Here is a 16800-nt window from a genome sequence, read left to right as displayed (position 1 = left end):
TGGTCCGAAACTCGATTAGCGGTTGGCGAGTAAAATGAAAAAAAGCTACGACAATCTCCACGAGCCGATGATGAGCGGGTCCTACAACCTTAAACGTGCCGAAAAACAGTAGCTGCGAACTAAAAGTGGCCGAAAAGACTCGAAACGGCCTCTTTTTGTTTCCCGGAGTAGCCACGGGATGTACCTGTATCTCTGCACGTGCGGGTCGGCGAGAGCTTCGCGGTGATATGTTGTGGGTCCCGTAACTCCTTCCGGATCAAAAGTTATGCCCGTCTGAAGGGTGGGAGATCAGAACCTGCGCACGGGAGCGTACGCTATGAAAGAATAAATTGCGGGGCTATTGATGGGTGCGATCGTACCAGCACTAATGCAGCGGATCCCATCAGAACTCCGAAGTTAAGCGTTCTTGGGCGAGAGTAGTACTAGGATGGGTGACCCCCTTGGAAGACCTCGTGTTGTACCCCTTTTTGCAAGTGCGTTTATTTTTATTTTTTTTTTCATTCGGTTGGACTTGCTGTGGTCCGAAACTCGATTAGCGGTTGGCGAGTAAAATGAAAAAAAGCTACGACAATCTCCACGAGCCGATGATGAGCGGGTCCTACAACCTTAAACGTGCCGAAAAACAGTAGCTGCGAACTAAAAGTGGCCGAAATGGCTCGAAACGGCCTCTTTTTGTTTCCCGGAGTAGCCACGGGATGTACCTGTATCTCTGCACGTGCGGGTCGGCGAGAGCTTCGCGGTGATATGCTGTGGGTCCCGTAACTCCTTCCGGATCAAAAGTTATGCCCGTCTGAAGGGTGGGGGATCAGAACCTGCGCACGGGAGCGTACGCTATGAAAGAATAAAGTGCGGGGCTATTGATGGGTGCGATCGTACCATCACTAATGCAGCGGATCCAATTGGACTTGCTGTGGTCCGAAACTCGATTAGCGGTTGGCGAGTAAAATGAAAAATAGCTACGACAATCTCCACGAGCCGGTGATGAGCGGGTCCTACAACCTTAAACGTGCCGAAAAACAGTAGCTGCGAACTAAAAGTGGCTGAAATGGCTCGAAACGGCCTCTTTTTGTTTCCCGGAGTAGCCACGGGATGTACCTGTATCTCTGCACGTGCGGGTCGGCGAGAGCTTCGCGGTGATATGCTGTGGGTCCCGTAACTCCTTCCGGATCAAAAGTTATGCCCGTCTGAAGGGTGGGGGATCAGAACCTGCGCACGGGAGCGTACGCTATGAAAGAATAAAGTGCGGGGCTATTGATGGGTGCGATCGTACCAGCACTAATACACCGGATCCCATCAAAACTCCGAAGTTAAGCGTGCTTGGGCGAGAGTAGTACTAGGATGGGTGACCCCCTTGGAAGACCTCGTGTTGCACCTCTTTTTGCAAGTGTGTTCATTTTTTTTTTTTTCCGTTCGGTTGGTCTTGCTGTGGTCCGAAACTCGATTAGCGGTTGGCGAGTAAAATGAAAAAAAGCTACGACAATCTCCACGAGCCGGTGATGAGCGGGTCCTACAACCTTAAACGTGCCGAAAAATAGTAGCCGCGAACGAAAAGTGGCCGAAATGGCTAGAAACGGCCTCTTTTTGTTTCCCGGAGTAGCCACGGGATGTACCTGTATCTCTGCACGTGCGGGTCGGCGAGAGCTTCGCGGTGATATGTTGTGGGTCCCGTAACTCCTTCCGGATCAAAAGTTATGCCCGTCTGAAGGGTGGGAGATCAGAACCTGCGCACGGGAGCGTACGCTATGAAAGAATAAAGTGCGGGGCTATTGATGGGTGCGATCGTACTAGCACTAATGCAGCGGATCCCATCAGAACTCCGAAGTTAAGCGTTCTTGGGCGAGAGTAGTACTAGGATGGGTGACCCCCTTGGAAGACCTCGTGTTGCACCCCTTTTTGCAAGTGCGTTCATTTTTATTTTTTTTTTCGTTCGGTTGGACTTGCTGTGGTCCGAAACTCGATTAGCGGTTGGCGAGTAAAATGAAAAAAAGCTACGACAATCTCCACGAGCCGATGATGAGCGGGTCCTACAACCTTAAACGTGCCGAAAAACTGTAGCTGCGAACTAAAAGTGGCCGAAATGGCTCGAAACGGCCTCTTTTTGTTTCCCGGAGTAGCCACGGGATGTACCTGTATCTCTGCACGTGCGGGTCGGCGAGAGCTTCGCGGTGATATGCTGTGGGTCCCGTAACTCCTTCCGGATCAAAAGTTATGCCCGTCTGAAGGGTGGGGGATCAGAACCTGCGCACGGGAGCGTACGCTATGAAAGAATAAAGTGCGGGGCTATTGATGGGTGCGATCGTACCATCACTAATGCAGCGGATCCAATTGGACTTGCTGTGGTCCGAAACTCGATTAGCGGTTGGCGAGTAAAATGAAAAATAGCTACGACAATCTCCACGAGCCGGTGATGAGCGGGTCCTACAACCTTAAACGTGCCGAAAAACAGTAGCTGCGAACTAAAAGTGGCTGAAATGGCTCGAAACGGCCTCTTTTTGTTTCCCGGAGTAGCCACGGGATGTACCTGTATCTCTGCACGTGCGGGTCGGCGAGAGCTTCGCGGTGATATGTTGTGGGTCCCGTAACTCCTTCCGGATCAAAAGTTATGCCTGTCTGAAGGGTGGGAGATCAGAACCTGCGCACGGGAGCGTACGCTATGAAAGAATAAAGTGCGGGGCTATTGATGGGTGCGATCGTACTAGCACTAATGCAGCGGATCCCATCAGAACTCCGAAGTTAAGCGTTCTTGGGCGAGAGTAGTACTAGGATGGGTGACCCCCTTGGAAGACCTCGTGTTGCACCCCTTTTTGCAAGTGCGTTCATTTTTATTTTTTTTTTCGTTCGGTTGGACTTGCTGTTGTCCGAAACTCGATTAGCGGTTGGCGAGTAAAATGAAAAAAAGCTACGACAATCTCCACGAGCCGATGATGAGCGGGTCCTACAACCTTAAACGTGCCGAAAAACTGTAGCTGCGAACTAAAAGTGGCCGAAATGGCTCGAAACGGCCTCTTTTTGTTTCCCGGAGTAGCCACGGGATGTACCTGTATCTCTGCACGTGCGGGTCGGCGAGAGCTTCGCGGTGATATGCTGTGGGTCCCGTAACTCCTTCCGGATCAAAAGTTATGCCCGTCTGAAGGGTGGGGGATCAGAACCTGCGCACGGGAGCGTACGCTATGAAAGAATAAAGTGCGGGGCTATTGATGGGTGCGATCGTACCAGCACTAATACACCGGATCCCATCAGAACTCCGAAGTTAGTCGTGCTTGGGCGAGAGTAGTACTAGGATGGGTGACCCCCTTGGAAGACCTCGTGTTGCACCTCTTTTTGCAAGTGTGTTCATTTTTTTTTTTTTCCGTTCGGTTGGTGTTGCTGTGGTCCGAAACTCGATTAGCGGTTGGCGAGTAAAATGATAAAAAGCTACGACAATCTCCACGAGCCGGTGATGAGCAGGTCGTACAACCTTAAACGTGCCGAAAAACAGTAGCTGCGAACTAAAAGTGGTCGAAATGGCTCGAAACGGCCTCTTTTTGTTTCCCGGAGTAGCCACGGGATGTACCTGTATCTCTGCACGTGCGGGTCGGCGAGAGCCTCGCGGTGATATTCTGTGGGTCCCGTAACTCCTTCCGGATCAAAAGTTATGCCCGTCTGAAGGGTGGGAGATCAGAACCTGCGCACGGGAGCGTACGCTATGAAAGAATAAAGTGCGGGGCTATTGATGGGTGCGATCGTACCAGCACTAATGCAGCGGATCCCATCAGAACTCCGAAGTTAAGCGTTCTTGGGCGAGAGTAGTACTAGGATGGGTGACCCCCTTGGAAGACCTCGTGTTGCACCCCTTTTTGCAAGTGCGTTCATTTTTATTTTTTTTTTCGTTCGGTTGGACTTGCTGTGGTCCGAAACTCGATTAGCGGTTGGCGAGTAAAATGATAAAAAGCTACGACAATCTCCACGAGCCGGTGATGAGCAGGTCCTACAACCTTAAACGTGCCGAAAAACAGTAGCTGCGAACTAAAAGTGGCCGAAATGGCTCGAAACGGCCTCTTTTTGTTTCCCGGAGTAGCCACGGGCTGTACCCATATCTCTGCACGTGCGGGTCGGCGAGAGCTTCGCGGTGATATGTTGTGGGTCCCGTAACTCCTTCCGGATCAAAAGTTATGCCCGTCTGAAGGGTGGGGGATCAGAACCTGCGAACGGGAGCGTACGCTATGAAAGAATAAAGTGCGGGGCTATTGATGGGTGCGATCGTACCAGCACTAATGCACCGGATCCCATCAGTACTCCGAAGTTAAGCGTGCTTGGGCGAGAGTAGTACTAGGATGGGTGACCCCCTTGGAAGACCTCGTGTTGCACCTCTTTTTGCAAGTGTGTTCATTTTTATTTTTTTTTCCGTTCGGTTGGTCTTGCTGTGGTCCGAAACTCGATTAGCGGTTGGCGAGTAAAATGAAAAAAAGCTACGACAATCTCCACGAGCCGGTGATGAGCGGGTCCTACAACCTTAAACGTGCCGAAAAACTGTAGCTGCGAACTAAAAGTGGCCGAAATGGCTCGAAACGGCCTCTTTTTGTTTCCCGGAGTAGCCACGGGATGTACCTGTATCTCTGCACGTGCGGGTCGGCGAGAGCTTCGCGGTGATATGCTGTGGGTCCCGTAACTCCTTCCGGATCAAAAGTTATGCCCGTCTGAAGGGTGGGGGATCAGAACCTGCGCACGGGAGCGTACGCTATGAAAGAATAAAGTGCGGGGCTATTGATGGGTGCGATCGTACCAGCACTAATACACCGGATCCCATCAGAACTCCGAAGTTAGTCGTGCTTGGGCGAGAGTAGTACTAGGATGGGTGACCCCCTTGGAAGACCTCGTGTTGCACCTCTTTTTGCAAGTGTGTTCATTTTTTTTTTTTTCCGTTCGGTTGGTCTTGCTGTGGTCCGAAACTCGATTAGCGGTTGGCGAGTAAAATGATAAAAAGCTACGACAATCTCCACGAGCCGGTGATGAGCAGGTCGTACAACCTTAAACGTGCCGAAAAACAGTAGCTGCGAACTAAAAGTGGTCGAAATGGCTCGAAACGGCCTCTTTTTGTTTCCCGGAGTAGCCACGGGATGTACCTGTATCTCTGCACGTGCGGGTCGGCGAGAGCCTCGCGGTGATATTCTGTGGGTCCCGTAACTCCTTCCGGATCAAAAGTTATGCCCGTCTGAAGGGTGGGAGATCAGAACCTGCGCACGGGAGCGTACGCTATGAAAGAATAAAGTGCGGGGCTATTGATGGGTGCGATCGTACCAGCACTAATGCAGCGGATCCCATCAGAACTCCGAAGTTAAGCGTTCTTGGGCGAGAGTAGTACTAGGATGGGTGACCCCCTTGGAAGACCTCGTGTTGCACCCCTTTTTGCAAGTGCGTTCATTTTTATTTTTTTTTTCGTTCGGTTGGACTTGCTGTGGTCCGAAACTCGATTAGCGGTTGGCGAGTAAAATGATAAAAAGCTACGACAATCTCCACGAGCCGGTGATGAGCAGGTCCTACAACCTTAAACGTGCCGAAAAACAGTAGCTGCGAACTAAAAGTGGCCGAAATGGCTCGAAACGGCCTCTTTTTGTTTCCCGGAGTAGCCACGGGCTGTACCCATATCTCTGCACGTGCGGGTCGGCGAGAGCTTCGCGGTGATATGTTGTGGGTCCCGTAACTCCTTCCGGATCAAAAGTTATGCCCGTCTGAAGGGTGGGGGATCAGAACCTGCGAACGGGAGCGTACGCTATGAATGAATAAAGTGCGGGGCTATTGATGGGTGCGATCGTACCAGCACTAATGCACCGGATCCCATCAGTACTCCGAAGTTAAGCGTGCTTGGGCGAGAGTAGTACTAGGATGGGTGACCCCCTTGGAAGACCTCGTGTTGCACCTCTTTTTGCAAGTGTGTTCATTTTTATTTTTTTTTCCGTTCGGTTGGTCTTGCTGTGGTCCGAAACTCGATTAGCGGTTGGCGAGTAAAATGAAAAAAAGCTACGACAATCTCCACGAGCCGGTGATGAGCGGGTCCTACAACCTTAAACGTGCCGAAAAACAGTAGCTGCGAACTAAAAGTGGCCGAAATGGCTCGAAACGGCCTCTTTTTGTTTCCCGGAGTAGCCACGGGATGTACCTGTATCTCTGCACGTGCGGGTCGGCGAGAGCCTCGCGGTGATATTCTGTGGGTCCCGTAACTCCTTCCGGATCAAAAGTTATGCCCGTCTGAAGGGTGGGAGATCAGAACCTGCGCACGGGAGCGTACGCTATGAAAGAATAAAGTGCGGGGCTATTGATGGGTGCGATCGTACCAGCACTAATGCAGCGGATCCCATCAGAACTCCGAAGTTAAGCGTTCTTGGGCGAGAGTAGTACTAGGATGGGTGACCCCCTTGGAAGACCTCGTGTTGCACCCCTTTTTGCAAGTGCGTTCATTTTTATTTTTTTTTTCGTTCGGTTGGACTTGCTGTGGTCCGAAACTCGATTAGCGGTTGGCGAGTAAAATGATAAAAAGCTACGACAATCTCCACGAGCCGGTGATGAGCAGGTCCTACAACCTTAAACGTGCCGAAAAACAGTAGCTGCGAACTAAAAGTGGCCGAAATGGCTCGAAACGGCCTCTTTTTGTTTCCCGGAGTAGCCACGGGCTGTACCCATATCTCTGCACGTGCGGGTCGGCGAGAGCTTCGCGGTGATATGTTGTGGGTCCCGTAACTCCTTCCGGATCAAAAGTTATGCCCGTCTGAAGGGTGGGGGATCAGAACCTGCGAACGGGAGCGTACGCTATGAATGAATAAAGTGCGGGGCTATTGATGGGTGCGATCGTACCAGCACTAATGCACCGGATCCCATCAGTACTCCGAAGTTAAGCGTGCTTGGGCGAGAGTAGTACTAGGATGGGTGACCCCCTTGGAAGACCTCGTGTTGCACCTCTTTTTGCAAGTGTGTTCATTTTTATTTTTTTTTCCGTTCGGTTGGTCTTGCTGTGGTCCGAAACTCGATTAGCGGTTGGCGAGTAAAATGAAAAAAAGCTACGACAATCTCCACGAGCCGGTGATGAGCGGGTCCTACAACCTTAAACGTGCCGAAAAACAGTAGCTGCGAACTAAAAGTGGCCGAAATGGCTCGAAACGGCCTCTTTTTGTTTCCCGGAGTAGCCACGGGCTGTACCCATATCTCTGCACGTGCGGGTCGGCGAGAGCTTCGCGGTGATATGCTGTGGTTCCCGTAACTCCTTCCGGATCAAAAGTTAAGCCCGTCTGAAGGGTGGGGGATCAGAACCTGCGCACGGGAGCGTACGCTATGAAAGAATAAAGTGAGGGGCTATTGATGGGTGCGATCGTACCAGCTCTAATGCACCGGATCCCATCAGTACTCCGAAGTTAAGCGTGCTTGGGCGAGAGTAGTACTAGGATGGGTGACCCCCTTGGAAGACCTCGTGTTGCACCTCTTTTTGCAAGTGTGTTCATTTTTTTTTTTTTCCGTTCGGTTGGTCTTGCTGTGGTCCGAAACTCGATTAGCGGTTGGCGAGTAAAATGATAAAAAGCTACGACAATCTCCACGAGCCGGTGATGAGCAGGTCGTACAACCTTAAACGTGCCGAAAAACAGTAGCTGCGAACTAAAAGTGGTCGAAATGGCTCGAAACGGCCTCTTTTTGTTTCCCGGAGTAGCCACGGGATGTACCTGTATCTCTGCACGTGCGGGTCGGCGAGAGCCTCGCGGTGATATTCTGTGGGTCCCGTAACTCCTTCCGGATCAAAAGTTATGCCCGTCTGAAGGGTGGGAGATCAGAACCTGCGCACGGGAGCGTACGCTATGAAAGAATAAAGTGCGGGGCTATTGATGGGTGCGATCGTACCAGCACTAATGCAGCGGATCCCATCAGAACTCCGAAGTTAAGCGTTCTTGGGCGAGAGTAGTACTAGGATGGGTGACCCCCTTGGAAGACCTCGTGTTGCACCCCTTTTTGCAAGTGCGTTCATTTTTATTTTTTTTTTCGTTCGGTTGGACTTGCTGTGGTCCGAAACTCGATTAGCGGTTGGCGAGTAAAATGATAAAAAGCTACGACAATCTCCACGAGCCGGTGATGAGCAGGTCCTACAACCTTAAACGTGCCGAAAAACAGTAGCTGCGAACTAAAAGTGGCCGAAATGGCTCGAAACGGCCTCTTTTTGTTTCCCGGAGTAGCCACGGGCTGTACCCATATCTCTGCACGTGCGGGTCGGCGAGAGCTTCGCGGTGATATGTTGTGGGTCCCGTAACTCCTTCCGGATCAAAAGTTATGCCCGTCTGAAGGGTGGGGGATCAGAACCTGCGAACGGGAGCGTACGCTATGAATGAATAAAGTGCGGGGCTATTGATGGGTGCGATCGTACCAGCACTAATGCACCGGATCCCATCAGTACTCCGAAGTTAAGCGTGCTTGGGCGAGTGTAGTACTAGGATGGGTGACCCCCTTGGAAGACCTCGTGTTGCACCTCTTTTTGCAAGTGTGTTCATTTTTATTTTTTTTTCCGTTCGGTTGGTCTTGCTGTGGTCCGAAACTCGATTAGCGGTTGGCGAGTAAAATGAAAAAAAGCTACGACAATCTCCACGAGCCGGTGATGAGCGGGTCCTACAACCTTAAACGTGCCGAAAAACAGTAGCTGCGAACTAAAAGTGGCCGAAATGGCTCGAAACGGCCTCTTTTTGTTTCCCGGAGTAGCCACGGGATGTACCTGTATCTCTGCACGTGTGGGTCGGCGAGAGCTTCGCGGTGATATGCTGTGGGTCCCGTAACTCCTTCCGGATCAAAAGTTATGCCCGTCTGAAGGGTGGGGGATCAGAACCTGCGCACGGGAGCGTACGCTATGAAAGAATAAAGTGCGGGGCTATTGATGGGTGCGATCGTACAAGCACTAATGCAGCGGATCCCATCAGAACTCCGAAGTTAAGCGTGCTTGGGCGAGAGTAGTACTAGGATGGGTGACCCCCTTGGAAGATCTCGTGTTGCACCTCTTTTTGCAAGTGTGTTCATTTTTATTTTTTTTTCCATTCGGTTGGACTTGCTGTGGTCCGAAACTCGATTAGCGGTTGGCGAGTAAAATGAAAAAAAGCTACGACAATCTCCACGAGCCGGTGATGGGCAGGTCCTACAACCTTAAACGTGCCGAAATACAGTAGCTGCGAACTAAAAGTGGCCAAAATGGCTCGAAACGGCCTCTTTTTGTTTCCCGGAGTAGCCACGGGCTGTACCCATATCTCTGCACGTGCGGGTCGGCGAGAGCTTCGCGGTGATATGCTGTGGTTCCCGTAACTCCTTCCGGATCAAAAGTTAAGCCCGTCTGAAGGGTGGGGGATCAGAACCTGCGCACGGGAGCGTACGCTATGAAAGAATAAAGTGAGGGGCTATTGATGGGTGCGATCGTACCAGCTCTAATGCACCGGATCCCATCAGTACTCCGAAGTTAAGCGTGCTTGGGCGAGAGTAGTACTAGGATGGGTGACCCCCTTGGAAGACCTCGTGTTGCACCTCTTTTTGCAAGTGTGTTCATTTTTTTTTTTTTCTGTTCGGTTGGTCTTGCTGTGGTCCGAAACTCGATTAGCGGTTGGCGAGTAAAATGATAAAAAGCTACGACAATCTCCACGAGCCGGTGATGAGCAGGTCGTACAACCTTAAACGTGCCGAAAAACAGTAGCTGCGAACTAAAAGTGGTCGAAATGGCTCGAAACGGCCTCTTTTTGTTTCCCGGAGTAGCCACGGGATGTACCTGTATCTCTGCACGTGCGGGTCGGCGAGAGCCTCGCGGTGATATTCTGTGGGTCCCGTAACTCCTTCCGGATCAAAAGTTATGCCCGTCTGAAGGGTGGGAGATCAGAACCTGCGCACGGGAGCGTACGCTATGAAAGAATAAAGTGCGGGGCTATTGATGGGTGCGATCGTACCAGCACTAATGCAGCGGATCCCATCAGAACTCCGAAGTTAAGCGTTCTTGGGCGAGAGTAGTACTAGGATGGGTGACCCCCTTGGAAGACCTCGTGTTGCACCTCTTTTTGCAAGTGTGTTCATTTTTATTTTTTTTTTCGTTCGGTTGGACTTGCTGTGGTCCGAAACTCGATTAGCGGTTGGCGAGTAAAATGATAAAAAGCTACGACAATCTCCACGAGCCGGTGATGAGCAGGTCCTACAACCTTAAACGTGCCGAAAAACAGTAGCTGCGAACTAAAAGTGGCTGAAATGGCTCGAAACGGCCTCTTTTTGTTTCCCGGAGTAGCCAAGGGCTGTACCCATATCTCTGCACGTGCGGGTCGGCGAGAGCTTCGCGGTGATATGTTGTGGGTCCCGTAACTCCTTCCGGATCAAAAGTTATGCCCGTCTGAAGGGTGGGGGATCAAAACCTGCGAACGGGAGCGTACGCTATGAAAGAATAAAGTGCGGGGCTATTGATGGGTGCGATCGTACCAGCACTAATGCAGCGGATCCCATCAGAACTCCGAAGTTAAGCGTTCTTGGGCGAGAGTAGTACTAGGATGGGTGACCCCCTTGGAAGACCTCGTGTTGCACCTCTTTTTGCAAGTGTGTTCATTTTTATTTTTTTTTCCGTTCGGTTGGTCTTGCTGTGGTCCGAAACTCGATTAGCGGTTGGCGAGTAAAATGAAAAAAAGCTACGACAATCTCCACGAGCCGGTGATGAGCGGGTCCTACAACCTTAAACGTGCCGAAAAACAGTAGCTGCGAACTAAAAGTGGCCGAAATGGCTCGAAACGGCCTCTTTTTGTTTACCGGAGTAGCCACGGGATGTACCTGTATCTCTGCACGTGCGGGTCGGCGAGAGCTTCGCGGTGATATGCTGTGGGTCCCGTAACTCCTTCCGGATCAAAAGTTATGCCCGTCTGAAGGGTGGGGGATCAGAACCTGCGCACGGGAGCTTACGCTATGAAAGAATAAAGTGCGGGGCTATTGATGGGTGCGATCGTACAAGCACTAATGCAGCGGATCCCATCAGAACTCCGAAGTTAAGCGTGCTTGGGCGAGAGTAGTACTAGGATGGGTGACCCCCTTGGAAGACCTCGTGTTGCACCTCTTTTTGCAAGTGTGTTCATTTTTATTTTTTTTTCCATTCGGTTGGACTTGCTGTGGTCCGAAACTCGATTAGCGGTTGGCTTGTAAAATGAAAAAAAGCTACGACAATCTCCACGAGCCGGTGATGGGCAGGTCCTACAACCTTAAACGTGCCGAAATACAGTAGCTGCGAACTAAAAGTGGCCGAAATGGCTCGAAACGGCCTCTTTTTGTTTCCCGGAGTAGCCACGGGCTGTACCCATATCTCTGCACGTGCGGGTCGGTGAGAGCTTCGCGGTGATATGCTGTGGTTCCCGTAACTCCATCCGGATCAAAAGTTAAGCCCGTCTGAAGGGTGGGGGATCAGAACCTGCGCACGGGAGCGTACGCTATGAAAGAATAAAGTGCGGGGCTATTGATGGGTGCGATCGTACCAGCTCTAATGCACCGGATCCCATCAGTACTCCGAAGTTAAGCGTGCTTGGGCGAGAGTAGTACTAGGATGGGTGACCCCCTTGGAAGACCTCGTGTTGCACCTCTTTTTGCAAGTGTGTTCATTTTTATTTTTTTTTCCGTTCGGTTGGTCTTGCTGTGGTCCGAAACTCGATTAGCGGTTGGCGAGTAAAATGAAAAAAAGCTACGACAATCTCCACGAGCCGGTGATGAGCGGGTCCTACAACCTTAAACGTGCCGAAAAACAGTAGCTGCGAACTAAAAGTGGCCGAAATGGCTCGAAACGGCCTCTTTTTGTTTCCCGGAGTAGCCACGGGATGTACCTGTATCTCTGCACGTGCGGGTCGGCGAGAGCTTCGCGGTGATATGCTGTGGGTCCCGTAACTCCTTCCGGATCAAAAGTTATGCCCGTCTGAAGGGTGGGGGATCAGAACCTGCGCACGGGAGCGTACGCTATGAAAGAATAAAGTGCGGGGCTATTGATGGGTGCGATCGTACAAGCACTAATGCAGCGGATCCCATCAGAACTCCGAAGTTAAGCGTGCTTGGGCGAGAGTAGTACTAGGATGGGTGACCCCCTTGGAAGACCTCGTGTTGCACCTCTTTTTGCAAGTGTGTTCATTTTTATTTTTTTTTCCATTCGGTTGGACTTGCTGTGGTCCGAAACTCGATTAGCGGTTGGCGAGTAAAATGAAAAAAAGCTACGACAATCTCCACGAGCCGGTGATGGGCAGGTCCTACAACCTTAAACGTGCCGAAATACAGTAGCTGCGAACTAAAAGTGGCCAAAATGGCTCGAAACGGCCTCTTTTTGTTTCCCGGAGTAGCCACGGGCTGTACCCATATCTCTGCACGTGCGGGTCGGCGAGAGCTTCGCGGTGATATGCTGTGGTTCCCGTAACTCCTTCCGGATCAAAAGTTAAGCCCGTCTGAAGGGTGGGGGATCAGAACCTGCGCACGGGAGCGTACGCTATGAAAGAATAAAGTGAGGGGCTATTGATGGGTGCGATCGTACCAGCTCTAATGCACCGGATCCCATCAGTACTCCGAAGTTAAGCGTGCTTGGGCGAGAGTAGTACTAGGATGGGTGACCCCCTTGGAAGACCTCGTGTTGCACCTCTTTTTGCAAGTGTGTTCATTTTTTTTTTTTTCCGTTCGGTTGGTCTTGCTGTGGTCCGAAACTCGATTAGCGGTTGGCGAGTAAAATGATAAAAAGCTACGACAATCTCCACGAGCCGGTGATGAGCAGGTCGTACAACCTTAAACGTGCCGAAAAACAGTAGCTGCGAACTAAAAGTGGTCGAAATGGCTCGAAACGGCCTCTTTTTGTTTCCCGGAGTAGCCACGGGATGTACCTGTATCTCTGCACGTGCGGGTCGGCGAGAGCCTCGCGGTGATATTCTGTGGGTCCCGTAACTCCTTCCGGATCAAAAGTTATGCCCGTCTGAAGGGTGGGAGATCAGAACCTGCGCACGGGAGCGTACGCTATGAAAGAATAAAGTGCGGGGCTATTGATGGGTGCGATCGTACCAGCACTAATGCAGCGGATCCCATCAGAACTCCGAAGTTAAGCGTTCTTGGGCGAGAGTAGTACTAGGATGGGTGACCCCCTTGGAAGACCTCGTGTTGCACCTCTTTTTGCAAGTGTGTTCATTTTTATTTTTTTTTTCGTTCGGTTGGACTTGCTGTGGTCCGAAACTCGATTAGCGGTTGGCGAGTAAAATGATAAAAAGCTACGACAATCTCCTCGAGCCGGTGATGAGCAGGTCCTACAACCTTAAACGTGCCGAAAAACAGTAGCTGCGAACTAAAAGTGGCCGAAATGGCTCGAAACGGCCTCTTTTTGTTTCCCGGAGTAGCCAAGGGCTGTACCCATATCTCTGCACGTGCGGGTCGGCGAGAGCTTCGCGGTGATATGTTGTGGGTCCCGTAACTCCTTCCGGATCAAAAGTTATGCCCGTCTGAAGGGTGGGGGATCAGAACCTGCGAACGGGAGCGTACGCTATGAAAGAATAAAGTGCGGGGCTATTGATGGGTGCGATCGTACCAGCACTAATGCAGCGGATCCCATCAGAACTCCGAAGTTAAGCGTTCTTGGGCGAGAGTAGTACTAGGATGGGTGACCCCCTTGGAAGACCTCGTGTTGCACCTCTTTTTGCAAGTGTGTTCATTTTTATTTTTTTTTCCGTTCGGTTGGTCTTGCTGTGGTCCGAAACTCGATTAGCGGTTGGCGAGTAAAATGAAAAAAAGCTACGACAATCTCCACGAGCCGGTGATGAGCGGGTCCTACAACCTTAAACGTGCCGAAAAACAGTAGCTGCGAACTAAAAGTGGCCGAAATGGCTCGAAACGGCTTCTTTTTGTTTACCGGAGTAGCCACGGGATGTACCTGTATCTCTGCACGTGCGGGTCGCCGAGAGCTTCGCGGTGATATGCTGTGGGTCCCGTAACTCCTTCCGGATCAAAAGTTACGCCCGTCTGAAGGGTGGGGGATCAGAACCTGCGCACGGGAGCTTACGCTATGAAAGAATAAAGTGCGGGGCTATTGATGGGTGCGATCGTACAAGCACTAATGCAGCGGATCCCATCAGAACTCCGAAGTTAAGCGTGCTTGGGCGAGAGTAGTACTAGGATGGGTGACCCCCTTGGAAGACCTCGTGTTGCACCTCTTTTTGCAAGTGTGTTCATTTTTATTTTTTTTTCCATTCGGTTGGACTTGCTGTGGTCCGAAACTCGATTAGCGGTTGGCGAGTAAAATGAAAAAAAGCTACGACAATCTCCACGAGCCGGTGATGGGCAGGTCCTACAACCTTAAACGTGCCGAAATACAGTAGCTGCGAACTAAAAGTGGCCGAAATGGCTCGAAACGGCCTCTTTTTGTTTCCCGGAGTAGCCACGGGCTGTACCCATATCTCTGCACGTGCGGGTCGGTGAGAGCTTCGCGGTGATATGCTGTGGTTCCCGTAACTCCATCCGGATCAAAAGTTAAGCCCGTCTGAAGGGTGGGGGATCAGAACCTGCGCACGGGAGCGTACGCTATGAAAGAATAAAGTGCGGGGCTATTGATGGGTGCGATCGTACCAGCTCTAATGCACCGGATCCCATCAGTACTCCGAAGTTAAGCGTGCTTGGGCGAGAGTAGTACTAGGATGGGTGACCCCCTTGGAAGACCTCGTGTTGCACCTCTTTTTGCAAGTGTGTTCATTTTTATTTTTTTTTCCGTTCGGTTGGTCTTGCTGTGGTCCGAAACTCGATTAGCGGTTGGCGAGTAAAATGAAAAAAAGCTACGACAATCTCCACGAGCCGGTGATGAGCGGGTCCTACAACCTTAAACGTGCCGAAAAACAGTAGCTGCGAACTAAAAGTGGCCGAAATGGCTCGAAACGGCCTCTTTTTGTTTCCCGGAGTAGCCACGGTTAAGCGTGCTTGGGCGAGAGTAGTACTAGGATGGGTGACCCCCTTGGAAGACCTCGTGTTGCACCTCTTTTTGCAAGTGTGTTCATTTTTTTTTTTTTCCGTTCGGTTGGTCTTGCTGTGGTCCGAAACTCGATTAGCGGTTAGCGAGTAAAATGATAAAAAGCTACGACAATCTCCACGAGCCGGTGATGAGCAGGTCGTACAACCTTAAACGTGCCGAAAAACAGTAGCTGCGAACTAAAAGTGGTCGAAATGGCTCGAAACGGCCTCTTTTTGTTTCCCGGAGTAGCCACGGGATGTACCTGTATCTCTGCACGTGCGGGTCGGCGAGAGCTTCGCGGTGATATGCTGTGGGTCCCGTAACTCCTTCCGGATCAAAAGTTATGCCCGTCTGAAGGGTGGGAGATCAGAACCTGCGCACGGGAGCGTACATTATGAAAGAATAAAGTGCGGGGCTATTGATGGGTGCGATCGTACCAGCACTAATGCAGCGGATCCCATCAGAACTCCGAAGTTAAGCGTTCTTGGGCGAGAGTAGTACTAGGATGGGTGACCCCCTTGGAAGACCTCGTGTTGCACCTCTTTTTGCAAGTGTGTTCATTTTTATTTTTTTTTTCGTTCGGTTGGACTTGCTGTGGTCCGAAACTCGATTAGCGGTTGGCGAGTAAAATGATAAAAAGCTACGACAATCTCCACGAGCCGGTGATGAGCAGGTCCTACAACCTTAAACGTGCCGAAAAACAGTAGCTGCGAACTAAAAGTGGCCGAAATGGCTCGAAACGGCCTCTTTTTGTTTCCCGGAGTAGCCACGGGCTGTACCCATATCTCTGCACGTGCGGGTCGGCGAGAGCTTCGCGGTGATATGTTGTGGGTCCCGTAACTCCTTCCGGATCAAAAGTTATGCCCGTCTGAAGGGTGGGGGATCAGAACCTGCGAACGGGAGCGTACGCTATGAAAGAATAAAGTGCGGGGCTATTGATGGGTGCGATCGTACCAGCACTAATGCACCGGATCCCATCAGTACTCCGAAGTTAAGCGTGCTTGGGCGAGAGTAGTACTAGGATGGGTGACCCCCTTGGAAGACCTCGTGTTGCACCTCTTTTTGCAAGTGTGTTCATTTTTATTTTTTTTTCCGTTCGGTTGGTCTTGCTGTGGTCCGAAACTCGATTAGCGGTTGGCGAGTAAAATGAAAAATAGCTACGACAATCTCCACGAGCCGGTGATGAGCGGGTCCTACAACCTTAAACGTGCCGAAAAACAGTAGCTGCGAACTAAAAGTGGCCGAAATGGCTCGAAACGGCCTCTTTTTGTTTACCGGAGTAGCCACGGGATGTACCTGTATCTCTGCACGTGCGGGCCGGCGAGAGCTTCGCGGTGATATGCTGTGGGTCCCGTAACTCCTTCCGGATCAAAAGTTATGCCCGTCTGAAGGGTGGGGGATCAGAACCTGCGCACGGGAGCGTACGCTATGAAAGAATAAAGTGCGGGGCTATTGATGGGTGCGATCGTACAAGCACTAATGCAGCGGATCCCATCAGAACTCCGAAGTTAAGCGTGCTTGGGCGAGAGTAGTACTAGGATGGGTGACCCCCTTGGAAGACCTCGTGTTGCACCTCTTTTTGCAAGTGTGTTCATTTTTATTTTTTTTTCCATTCGGTTGGACTTGCTGTGGTCCGAAACTCGATTAGCGGTTGGCGAGTAAAATGAAAAAAAGCTACGACAATCTCCACGAGCCGGTGATGGGCAGGTCCTACAACCTTAAACGTGCCGAAATACAGTAGCTGCGAACTAAAAGTGGCCGAAATGGCTCGAAACGGCCTCTTTTTGTTTCCCGGAGTAGCCACGGGCTGTACCCATATCTCTGCACGTACGGGTCGGCGAGAGCTT

The 16800-nt window shown here is 51.1% G+C and overlaps 6 non-coding genes and 24 pseudogenes across 6 annotated transcripts; all 30 read left to right on the top strand.

The window, feature by feature from the left end:
* Positions 1-345: 345 nt before the first annotated feature.
* LOC148927931 (5S ribosomal RNA) lies at positions 346-464 on the top strand (annotated as a pseudogene).
* A 792-nt stretch (positions 465-1256) lies between these two features.
* Positions 1257-1375, top strand: LOC148927930 (5S ribosomal RNA). Its single transcript, XR_016129579.1, has one exon. It is a non-coding gene; the product is annotated as a 5S ribosomal RNA (ribosomal RNA).
* A 396-nt stretch (positions 1376-1771) lies between these two features.
* Positions 1772-1890, top strand: LOC148927929 (5S ribosomal RNA; annotated as a pseudogene).
* Positions 1891-2682: 792 nt separating this feature from the next.
* Positions 2683-2801, top strand: LOC148927928 (5S ribosomal RNA; annotated as a pseudogene).
* A 398-nt stretch (positions 2802-3199) lies between these two features.
* On the top strand, positions 3200-3318 carry LOC148927927 (5S ribosomal RNA; annotated as a pseudogene).
* A 396-nt stretch (positions 3319-3714) lies between these two features.
* Positions 3715-3833, top strand: LOC148927926 (5S ribosomal RNA; annotated as a pseudogene).
* Positions 3834-4231: 398 nt separating this feature from the next.
* LOC148927925 (5S ribosomal RNA) lies at positions 4232-4350 on the top strand. The gene has a single exon (XR_016129454.1). It is a non-coding gene; the product is annotated as a 5S ribosomal RNA (ribosomal RNA).
* A 398-nt stretch (positions 4351-4748) lies between these two features.
* LOC148927924 (5S ribosomal RNA) lies at positions 4749-4867 on the top strand (annotated as a pseudogene).
* A 396-nt stretch (positions 4868-5263) lies between these two features.
* On the top strand, positions 5264-5382 carry LOC148927923 (5S ribosomal RNA; annotated as a pseudogene).
* A 398-nt stretch (positions 5383-5780) lies between these two features.
* LOC148927922 (5S ribosomal RNA) lies at positions 5781-5899 on the top strand. Its single transcript, XR_016129453.1, has one exon. It is a non-coding gene; the product is annotated as a 5S ribosomal RNA (ribosomal RNA).
* Positions 5900-6297: 398 nt separating this feature from the next.
* Positions 6298-6416, top strand: LOC148927921 (5S ribosomal RNA; annotated as a pseudogene).
* A 398-nt stretch (positions 6417-6814) lies between these two features.
* LOC148927920 (5S ribosomal RNA) lies at positions 6815-6933 on the top strand. The gene has a single exon (XR_016129451.1). It is a non-coding gene; the product is annotated as a 5S ribosomal RNA (ribosomal RNA).
* A 398-nt stretch (positions 6934-7331) lies between these two features.
* Positions 7332-7450, top strand: LOC148927919 (5S ribosomal RNA; annotated as a pseudogene).
* A 396-nt stretch (positions 7451-7846) lies between these two features.
* On the top strand, positions 7847-7965 carry LOC148927918 (5S ribosomal RNA; annotated as a pseudogene).
* Positions 7966-8363: 398 nt separating this feature from the next.
* LOC148927917 (5S ribosomal RNA) lies at positions 8364-8482 on the top strand. Its single transcript, XR_016129578.1, has one exon. It is a non-coding gene; the product is annotated as a 5S ribosomal RNA (ribosomal RNA).
* Positions 8483-8880: 398 nt separating this feature from the next.
* Positions 8881-8999, top strand: LOC148927916 (5S ribosomal RNA; annotated as a pseudogene).
* Positions 9000-9397: 398 nt separating this feature from the next.
* Positions 9398-9516, top strand: LOC148927915 (5S ribosomal RNA; annotated as a pseudogene).
* A 396-nt stretch (positions 9517-9912) lies between these two features.
* LOC148927914 (5S ribosomal RNA) lies at positions 9913-10031 on the top strand (annotated as a pseudogene).
* Positions 10032-10429: 398 nt separating this feature from the next.
* On the top strand, positions 10430-10548 carry LOC148927913 (5S ribosomal RNA; annotated as a pseudogene).
* A 398-nt stretch (positions 10549-10946) lies between these two features.
* LOC148927912 (5S ribosomal RNA) lies at positions 10947-11065 on the top strand (annotated as a pseudogene).
* Positions 11066-11463: 398 nt separating this feature from the next.
* LOC148927911 (5S ribosomal RNA) lies at positions 11464-11582 on the top strand (annotated as a pseudogene).
* Positions 11583-11980: 398 nt separating this feature from the next.
* LOC148927910 (5S ribosomal RNA) lies at positions 11981-12099 on the top strand (annotated as a pseudogene).
* A 398-nt stretch (positions 12100-12497) lies between these two features.
* Positions 12498-12616, top strand: LOC148927909 (5S ribosomal RNA; annotated as a pseudogene).
* Positions 12617-13012: 396 nt separating this feature from the next.
* Positions 13013-13131, top strand: LOC148927908 (5S ribosomal RNA; annotated as a pseudogene).
* A 398-nt stretch (positions 13132-13529) lies between these two features.
* LOC148927907 (5S ribosomal RNA) lies at positions 13530-13648 on the top strand (annotated as a pseudogene).
* A 398-nt stretch (positions 13649-14046) lies between these two features.
* LOC148927906 (5S ribosomal RNA) lies at positions 14047-14165 on the top strand (annotated as a pseudogene).
* Positions 14166-14563: 398 nt separating this feature from the next.
* On the top strand, positions 14564-14682 carry LOC148927905 (5S ribosomal RNA; annotated as a pseudogene).
* A 694-nt stretch (positions 14683-15376) lies between these two features.
* LOC148927904 (5S ribosomal RNA) lies at positions 15377-15495 on the top strand (annotated as a pseudogene).
* Positions 15496-15893: 398 nt separating this feature from the next.
* LOC148927903 (5S ribosomal RNA) lies at positions 15894-16012 on the top strand. The gene has a single exon (XR_016129450.1). It is a non-coding gene; the product is annotated as a 5S ribosomal RNA (ribosomal RNA).
* Positions 16013-16410: 398 nt separating this feature from the next.
* Positions 16411-16529, top strand: LOC148927902 (5S ribosomal RNA; annotated as a pseudogene).
* The last annotated feature ends 271 nt before the right edge of the window (positions 16530-16800 follow it).

The sequence above is a fragment of the Salvia hispanica genome, chromosome 4 (assembly GCF_029641045.1).
Source record: "Salvia hispanica isolate PSC_SH4W2 chromosome 4, Shi_PSC_v1, whole genome shotgun sequence".
NCBI classification, from domain to species: Eukaryota; Viridiplantae; Streptophyta; class Magnoliopsida; order Lamiales; family Lamiaceae; genus Salvia; species Salvia hispanica.
The sequence above is the reverse complement of the archived record's forward strand: the minus strand, read 5'-3'. Positions and strand labels throughout refer to the sequence as shown.